Genomic DNA, 9,405 nt, shown 5'->3' with positions numbered 1-9,405 from the left:
TCCTGAGAAGGTGGAGAAGAGACTCAGCGGCATGATGAGCGTTCTGGGGAAGCTGGCTCCGCACCCAGGGTTTTAATGACCTGGGTAGGGCCAAGTCATGGGCAATAAATCAAAGACAGGCTCATTTAACTGTCTTCTAAGTGCTTATGTTCATGTTCACGTACAGTGCCGCTCTCACTTTTGATCAGAGAGACACTGTCCCACGGTTTCTCCAGGGGAGACTGAGAACTCATCGCTGTGTGAGAATAAGAAGTGGTCAACCCCGCAGTGCTCAGCACTGTAATATCTCTATCACACCTTCCAAGGCTCAGGGTCCATTGCAGAAGAGGTGGCGGGAAGAATGTAAGAGCCAAAGGAAGGGTAGGACTCCTTACAACATGCTCCCTCCAGACACAAAATGTCCTGGATATCCATGACCTCACAGTGCCTGACACTACCTACACATGACCATCATAAAAGGAGGAAAAGATCAAGACATCAAAAGTAAAAGAGAGACTGATTGAGATGGGGAGGGGGTATGTTGGAGAGTGGAGTTTCAAAGGGGTAAGTGGGGGGAGGGAGGGTATCACCATGGGATATTTTTTATAATCATGGAAGTTGTTAATAAAAAAATTAAAAAGAAAAGAAGCAGTCAACCACTCGGCATTAGATGAGATGTCTCTATCATACCCTCCAAGACTTAGGGAACATTGTAGAAGCCACGGTGGAAAGAAAGTAAGAGCCAAGTGATGGGAAGCATGGCACTTTGGAATGCTGGATTTCAGACACAAGGTGGCTGTTGCATTCATGACCTCACAAAAGTTTTTGTTACCTGAACAATATTGGACCCAGCAACATGGGGTCGTTTATGATGAAGAAGGACCAAATAATATAAAAAAGAAAGAGAAAGAAAGAAACTTGAAATAGTAGATTAGTTTGATGGAGAAAGAGACTCATTGGAAGTGGTGGGGGGACAAGAGAGAGTGAAGAGAGGGTATTATGACCAAAATGCATTATGTGCATGCATAAAATTGTCAATGAACTTAAAAGAACTCCCACTGAACCCCTTTTCTCATTCCAATAAATCCTCTCCCTCCTATACACGTGTCTGTGTCCTTTTGTGCCACACTGGATTTTACTAGGGTTGCTTCATGATCATGGGTAGGGGGTACTCACTGAGTATGAGCAATTTACCAGTGTCTATACTCCTCAGAAAACGACCCTCCTCTTCCAGGTGTACAAATATTAATTCCCAATAGGGACATGTAAGACTTTGTGAGCCTCTCCCCAATCCCTGATGGACCCTGGCTTTTCCTTTTTTAAATTAGAATCCTTGTGGCAGTTGCCTTGACTTTGTCATCTGACATGGAAGACACGTATGGGGTGGGGACAGACAACGTATCCTTGGCGCGCAGGTCGCTGACTAAGAGGATTTGTGAAGAAGTAGACCAGGAGGGAATTGTGAGGACCACAGGGAGCTCCCGGAGTTTTGAGCTGGAGGCAGAGACTGGAGGAGACCTGGACGTGCCTGTCCTGGGGACGAATAACTCTGCACATCTAAGAAATAATGAGATGTGCACGTGGTGGACTGAGGTGAACAGTGGCTACACAATCTTGAAACCCATTTTTCCTTCCTGGCTCATGGGAAGTCTCCCCTGAAGCTTATAGAGGCCACAAACCATTCTGCCAGAGGAATCCGGTCAAAAAGAAAGCATGCCACTGAAGGCCTTGCTCCTAGATGCTCGCCGAGTGTTCCACTCTCCCCCTCCGCCATGCGTACCACTGGACGTGAAGGACTTCAGGATGGTGTTGCTGGTCAGCTAGCTCGGGCCCCTCTACTCTACTCAGATAAAACTACCAGCAGGGAAAGAGCAGCTGTTCTGTGTGGGCAGGCTTGGGCCTTCCAGGGACGCGTCCTTGTGCATGGGCTGCGAGGCTCAGAAGCCTGTAGCTACACGTCCTGAGAACTGGAGGCTGATGGCTCCAGGGTCAAGAGGCCAGGGACCTCTGGCTCTGGGTGCTCAGGTTGGAGGCTTATAGCTCTGGTCTTTAGTTGCCAGTGGCCAGCACTCAGCAGCTATTGTAGTCCCTGGCTGTTAGCAGCAGCTGGCAGGATAGTCAGCATCAGTTAGTGTTACAGCCCCCGAGCTTGCTTTTGCTGTCAAGACCCATGTCTGGCTCCCAACAGTGGCTTGTGTCATAGCTCCTGGATCTTGAGTGCAGGGCCTTTGGGCATTAGGGCTAGGCATTTCTCTTCCAGCCCTGGGGCCCACTGTGCCTGTGTTTAGCCCCCCATCACAGCTTCGCACCTCCTCTATACTTCCATTGACCCTTATCAGGCTCCTCAGAGCCCCCCCCCATCATTGTGAGTGCTGTGTCCACCACTACTGCTCACTGCTGCATGTTATCAGCTCCGCTCACACTTCCCATGATAAAGATTACATAGGCAAGAAAATGCCACTCGGTTGGCACCATTCACTTAGCCTAGTGTTATAAGACCAGTGGGCAGCCTGTCCTCCAGATGTTCAGTTCATTATTACTCCCATGGTTTCTATTACAACAGGAGTTTCCTGAAAGTGATCATAAAGTTTTCCAAAATGTTAGGGTGTCATGAGATCATAAATCGAGGAGCTTTTCTAACACGTTTGTGGGAAATCAGCTAGGCTAGGTTACAGCAAAGCAGGGGAAATCTCTACTACTAGCTACTTTGATGACATTCTCAGCATTGGGGTTGGGAGAAGGTAGTGTTCTATTAATCCATCTCAAAGGATTTTATCTGATAGTCACAGGATGTTAGGTCACACAGAGGTGAGCCATGAATGGCCATTAACAAGGCCAAAGACAGCCAAGGTAACTTGGCTCTGGATCTGCAAAATTGCAACTCTCCACAAAACCTTACACATCAGTCAGCCTTGCTGAATTTGCGACACAGATGAAGCCTCCTTTTAGTTACTTCCTGCACTCTTAAAATTTAAAATTGTGAAAGAGGTGAAGATCTGTGTTCAGCAGCTGTAAATATGATCCAATCCATAACTGCCAAGGCCAAAACTTTGTCTCAGTTTTTTTTTTGAGAACTTTATTGTATGAGCATGTTGTATATTGATCATATTCCAGTTTCTGTTCCATCTCCTCCACCCCCACTCTCCTGAAGGCTCTCCTCATTGGGGTTATCAGTATTCCTTGTGGGGTCATGCACGCACCAGTCAGTCCCTGTGGGAGGGACAACATCTCAGGAAGGCATACCTTTCTGCCCTGAGGCACATCTCTCACAATGTTCCCTGAGTCTTGGAGAGCGTATTAGAAGCCTCTTTTAGTGTTGAGTTCTCAGCATCCTCTGATTTTTCTGCTTTGATGAGTTTTGTGTCTCCTCAGCATCTACAGCCATCACCCTGGAGGAAGTTGTCAGGCTAACAGTGAGAGCAGCCCTCATATTTACTCTGCCTCTTTTTCTATAATGTCCCTGTACCCTGGCAGATGTGATAGAGATGACTCATCTCATGCCAGGCAGGTGGCTTTCCTATCTTGTCATACTCATGGGCCTTGGTCTCCACTGGGTTTTACTGCTATGTAGACCCTGGGGGACTTATCCTACTCAGTGCCTGAGGCTGGGGAGTTCGAACAGCTCAGAGTCCCTATGGCAGGAAGGGTTCAGGGGGTTAGGCCAGGGAATGTTTTTGTTTGTTTGTTTGTTTTTGGTTTTGAGGTAGGGTCTCACTCTAGCCCAGGATGACCTGGAATTCACTATGCAGTCTCAGAGTGGCGTCAAACTCACAGCGATCTTCCTACCTCTGCCTCCCAAGTGCTGGGATAAAGGCATGCGCCACCACGCCTGGCTCAGGGAATTTTTTTTTATTGAGACAGTCTCTCACACTCATGTCTTAATATTTGTTTTCAGTTCCTTTTGAAAAATTAATTATACAACTTTCTCTGAGTCTTGACTTAAGTTTTTTTGCAGTCTTGTGACAGTAGGGCAAAGTTTTAAAAAAAGAAGAAAGTTGGAAGAGCAGGAGGAGAAGGGGGTGGATAAAAGAAAAGGGACGGGAAGGAGGGGGAGAGAAAGGAAGGGGAAGAAAGGGAAGAGAACAAAAGGGAAGGGAAGGGAAAGAGGTAAAAATGTATAATCTCTGGGCCCTTCTGGATGGGATATAGGGACCTGGACACATCACATGGCGTGTTATATACTTCCATCCTGTGTTCCCTCATTGAACAGAATTAAAATCCTGATCCTCTATCTTGTACAGAAAGAAAATAAATAAGAGAAATCTACTGTGTGACTGAGCACATGCATACATTCCAGTGTCCACAGTTTTTAAACTTTATTTATCTATTTGTATGTGTATTTGTGTGTATGCATGTTTGTGTGTGTGTGTGTGTGTTCATGTGTGTGCATGTTACTGAATCCTTCTTCTTTCCAAATAGTCCCTTGGCTACTTTGATTTTTTTTCCTCCTCTATAATTGATGACAAAGTCTGCCCAATATTAGGCAGGTCTTCCGCAGGTAATATATGTCTTAATATATTTTTTAATTTTAATTTTATTCATTTATTTGATAAAGGTGTATGCATGCATGCATGCATGCATGTAAGTATGCATGTGTATGGAGGGACAGACAGAATGGGCATGCCAGAGCCTCCAGCCACTGCAAATGAACTCCAGATGCCTGCGCCATCTTGCGCATCTAGCTTACATGGATCCTGGGGAATCAAACTTGAGTCCTTTGGGTTTGCAGGCAAATGCCTTAACCTCTAAGCCATCTCTCCAGCCCTGTCTTAATTTTTTTAATGACATTTTATATGTTTCTGATGATGAAAAGGTATTGAAAAATAAAATTATTTAAAAAGATAATTTCTTGCAGACATATAAAAAAGTACGTGTTGAAGTTGAGACAATGGATAACTGAGTAAGATCTAACCTATAAGCTATACCCCTTATTGCATGACATTTTATTAAATTGTTTTCCTTTGGCATTCAGTGAACCAGGTAACACGGTAGACGCCTCTCCAGATCCCTGCAGCCCCATCTGCTTCTCTCTGGTCACTCGCTCATGGGAACTTCCTGACCACCCCAGTCATTGCTTCCACTTTTGCTTATTTCTCTCTGGAAAGACTGAGGGCCTGAAGGAGGCCTGCATCAGGTGCCCTCACTGTTGTGGGCACTGCAGTAGCTCTGGCACATATGTCCAACCAGGTAGGTCTTTGGAGCCTCTCTTTGCATATGACATTTAAAAACAAAAGTAGAGGTCAAAATAAAGATGAATCATTCATACAATTGAATAATTGTTGTTTTACATGTAGCTGACATATCATATTACTTAGTAAATCATGACTTAATAATGGGTAGTACTGTCTATTTTTCTTGAAGATCTCCTTATTTCACCTTATATGTGCTAATCAACCATTGCTGTGGCTTGAACGTGTGTGTCCCTCCAACATTTGTGTTGAAGCAATTTAATACTACTGAGGAGTGAGGCTTTGGCAAGATGTACCTGCTGATGCAATAGTGGCACGGAGGCTCTGGGGGGTAATCAACTGCTCTCTGGTTGGATATGAGGCCTGATCAGTGGGAGGGAAATCATGCCTTATACTGAGAACCAAAGCAGAAGCCTATGGCATGGAAGGTTATAGACCCTAGAGGGAAGTTTTCACCATTATTATACTAAAAGGAGAGGTTTTGGCCTGCCAAAGTTTTCTAAATGTCTATGCTTAGCCTCATTGTCCCATGCTGCATTCACTTGGCTAGAGAATCTGTTTTGGACAGATGGCAGTGGATGCTGTGAGACCCAAGACCCAGCAGAATAACGAGAAGACAGGGTGGACTGCTTAGCATGAGATGAGTCATCTCTACCAGGGTGGCCAGGGCCCAGGAGACATCACAAAGCAAGTGTCAGATTAAATATGCTCCAGGAAGATGGTGGTAGACACTGAGGAGACTCAAACAAACCTCGTCAAGACAGAAAATTAGAAGATACAGGGAGCTCAACACTAAAGACTTCCTACATGCCCCCAAGGCTCAGTGAACACTGTGGAAGATGACGTGGAAAGAAGAGCCACAGGGCAGGAAGGTGTACCCTAAGGTACTGTCTCTCCCACAGGGGCTGACTGGTGCACCCATGGCCCCACAGTGATGACTAATAGCCCCAAGGAGGAGGTCCTCAGTGGAAACTTAACAGTGGAACCTGATAGGAATATGACCAAGTTGTAATATGCTTCTATATTAAAGTTCCCAATTTAAAAAGAGGGAGGCTGGCAAGAAGGCCTGCCCTTGATTGCAAAGCCTACTGGCCAATGGCAATGCCCCAGAACCCACACAAAGTGGCTCATGTTGTCTGGAGTTTATTTGTAGTGGCAAGAAGCTCTCTCTCTCTCTCTCTCTCTCTCTTTCCCTTGGAAATACATACATAAGAATATAAAAAAAATAAAAGACGTGAGGTCTTGGAGCTGAGAGATAGCACAGTTGGTAAAGTCTGTGTCACACGAGCTTGGGGACCTGAGCTCAGATCAACAGCACTCACACAGAAGCCAAGCACAGAGGCACATGCCTGGAATCCCAGTGCTTGCTGGTTTCCAAAGCCTGCTGGTCAGCTCATCTGGCCATAGGAATGAGTTCTAAACTCAGTAAAAGACACTGTCCCAACAAAACAAGGTGGAGGGCAAGAAGATGGCTCATTGGTTAACGGTTCTTGTGTGCAAAGCCTACTTGCCCATATTTGATTGTGCAGATAAGGCTAAGGGAGAAACTGAGCTGAAGTGACTTACTCAAGACCAAGATGTACTCAAGGACAGAACCCAGGTTTGGTTAGGTAAGTTTTCACTTCACATTCTGTGACTTGTATTATTGTGCTTACATAGACACGAGCTGTGGTAGTTTGAATGGATGTCCCCTATAGACTCAGGTGTTGCTTTATTTAAAGAAAGGATTAATGCAAATTTTCTGTTCCTTTTCTTTATTTAAATATTTTATTTTATTTTATTATGAGAGAGAGACAGATAGAATGGGTGTGCCAGGGGTTTCAGCCACTGCAAACAAAGTCCAGATGCATGAACCACCCTGTGCATCTGGATTACGTGGGCACTAGGGACTCGAACCTGGGTTCTTAGGCTTTGCAGGCAAGTGCCTCAACCGCTAAGCCATCTCTCCAGCCCAACTCAGGTGTTTTATTAAAGCTTGTGACTTGGATCTCCAACCATCTTGGCTGGAGAAGGTGTCACTGGGAGCGGACCCTAGAGTCCAACCTTAAGATGTGCCTGGAGGCAGATATGCTCTCAGCCCAGAGATGTAAGAGAGAGGTCAGAGCTCCGGTGGAGTTCCTGCTGCTTGCTGCCCATAGTGCTTTCTGCTTTTGGTTTTCAGGGGCTGTTTGTTTGTTTCTCTCTGCTCGGATGCAGGAAGCAGCTTCTTCCACCATGGATGGGGCTTGCCCCTGGATCTGGAAGGTGAAATAAGCCCCTCCCTCCCATAAACCATGTCTGTTTAGGATGTTCATCCCAGCAACATGGAGCTGCCTACAGCAGTAGCCATAGTTCATGTTGTCCTCAGGAAGCATGAAGCCATTATTCTAAAAGCAGAAGGTGGCGGCATTTGTGGTTATTTGTAACAAGGACCAGGGGATGTGCAAAACAAAACAGGAGCCACGCTACCATGCACACGGCACACCTGGTTCTGGGATCTCTCTGCGGTTGCTTTCCTACCTTACAGACACCGGTCGTTCAAGCAACCATGAGTCCTTACCATATAAAGTTTATGAAGAGGAAAAAGAGCTACCTTATATTAGAAATCGGAACGGTGATACTTGCTGCCAAAGGAAATGAGGTAACCTACAATGGTGGTGGAAGCTTATTGCTTGACCTGAGGAATGATTTCATGGGCTTGTTGATGTGAGAATTTATAAGACTATTCTCATGATTTGTTTTGGTTTTCGAGGTAGGGTCTCACTCTAGCCCAGGCTGATCTGAAATTCACTATGTGTTCTCATTAGCCTCAAACTCACGGTGATCCTCCTACCTCTGCCTCCCAAGTGCTGGGATTAAAGGCATGCGCCACCACGCCCAGCTATTCTCATGATTTTTGCAGTTTCTTTTGACATATTACAAATGCTATATATGCTTCAGTTGATGTTATCATTTTTTAGTTTTTAAATTTTTTGCATGTATATGTGTATGTGTGCTTGTGTGTGTATGGTGCTTCGGAGGTCAGAGGTAGACATTGGGGAGTCTTTTTCTTCTTTCTTGATATAGGGTCTCTCTCTAGTCCAAGCTGACCTAGAACTGACTGTGTAGAGTCAGACTGCCCTCAAAGGTCTCACTCTAGCACAAGTTGACCTGGAATTCACTATGTATTCTCAAGGTGGCCTTGAACTCATGGCGATCCTCCTACCTCTCTGCCTCCTGAGTGCAGAGATTAAAGGCATGCATCACCACACCAGGCTGGATTATGTAAATTTTAAAATAAAGGTTTTTATTTTATTATAAAAAAGGAAAGGTGTTGATTTTGCCTTCATTTCTGAAGGATAATCTTATTTTGTGTAAGAATCTTGGTTAGCAGATTGTTTTTTCTTTCAGGACTTGCAATGCATCATCCATTCTCTGTTGGACCACATTCTAGAATTGCAGGTGTTTATTCACTTAACAATGTCCCAGAGGCCTTGAGTCACCTGCTCACTCACACAGTGCTTACAGCTTGCCTGCACTATGACGGCATGTTCCAGCTTGATTTTTCAGTGCCCTGCAACTGACTCATGCGAGAAGAAAATTTTTACCAATAGAACATTTGTATTTCTTCTGTGGAAAATTGTCTCTGCAGGTCTAAGACATGTCTTCAAGAGTGAAATCATTTGAGTTTAAATATTTTTTAAATGTTTTATTTATTTACTTAATATATAAATAAAAGGTAAGAAAGACACAGAGAGAAAGAGACTGAGAGAGAGAGAGCATGGGCACACTAGGGTCCCCAGCCACTGCAAATGAAGTCCAGAATGCATGTACCACTTTGTGCATCTGGCTTTACATGGGTACTGGGGAATCGAACCCAGGTTGTTAGGCTTTGCTTGTAAGCATCTCAACCACTGAGCCATCTCTCAGCCCTGGGTTTGAATGTTAAAAAAAATTTTTTTTGCTTATTTTTATTTATTTATTTGAAAGTGACAGAGAATATTTTTCTGGAAGATTGCTAATGATTAATTTACCTGTTGAATTATATATAGGATTGTTCAAGTTATTTTGTTATCAGAGTATTTGGATATCTTTCTTAAGTAATCTTATTTATTTTATCATTCCTTTCTTTTATTATTTATTTTAGGAAAGAGGGGCAGAGAGAGAGAGAGAAAGAGACAGAAAGAAAGAAAGAAAGAAAGAAAGAAAGAAAGAAAGAAGGAAGGAAGGAAAGAAGGAAAGAAGGAAGGAAGGAAGGAAGGAAGGAAAGAAGGAAGGA

The sequence above is a fragment of the Jaculus jaculus genome, chromosome 8, assembly GCF_020740685.1.
Source record: "Jaculus jaculus isolate mJacJac1 chromosome 8, mJacJac1.mat.Y.cur, whole genome shotgun sequence".
In the NCBI taxonomy this organism is placed as follows: Eukaryota; Metazoa; Chordata; class Mammalia; order Rodentia; family Dipodidae; genus Jaculus; species Jaculus jaculus.
The sequence above is the reverse complement of the archived record's forward strand: the minus strand, read 5'-3'. Positions refer to the sequence as shown.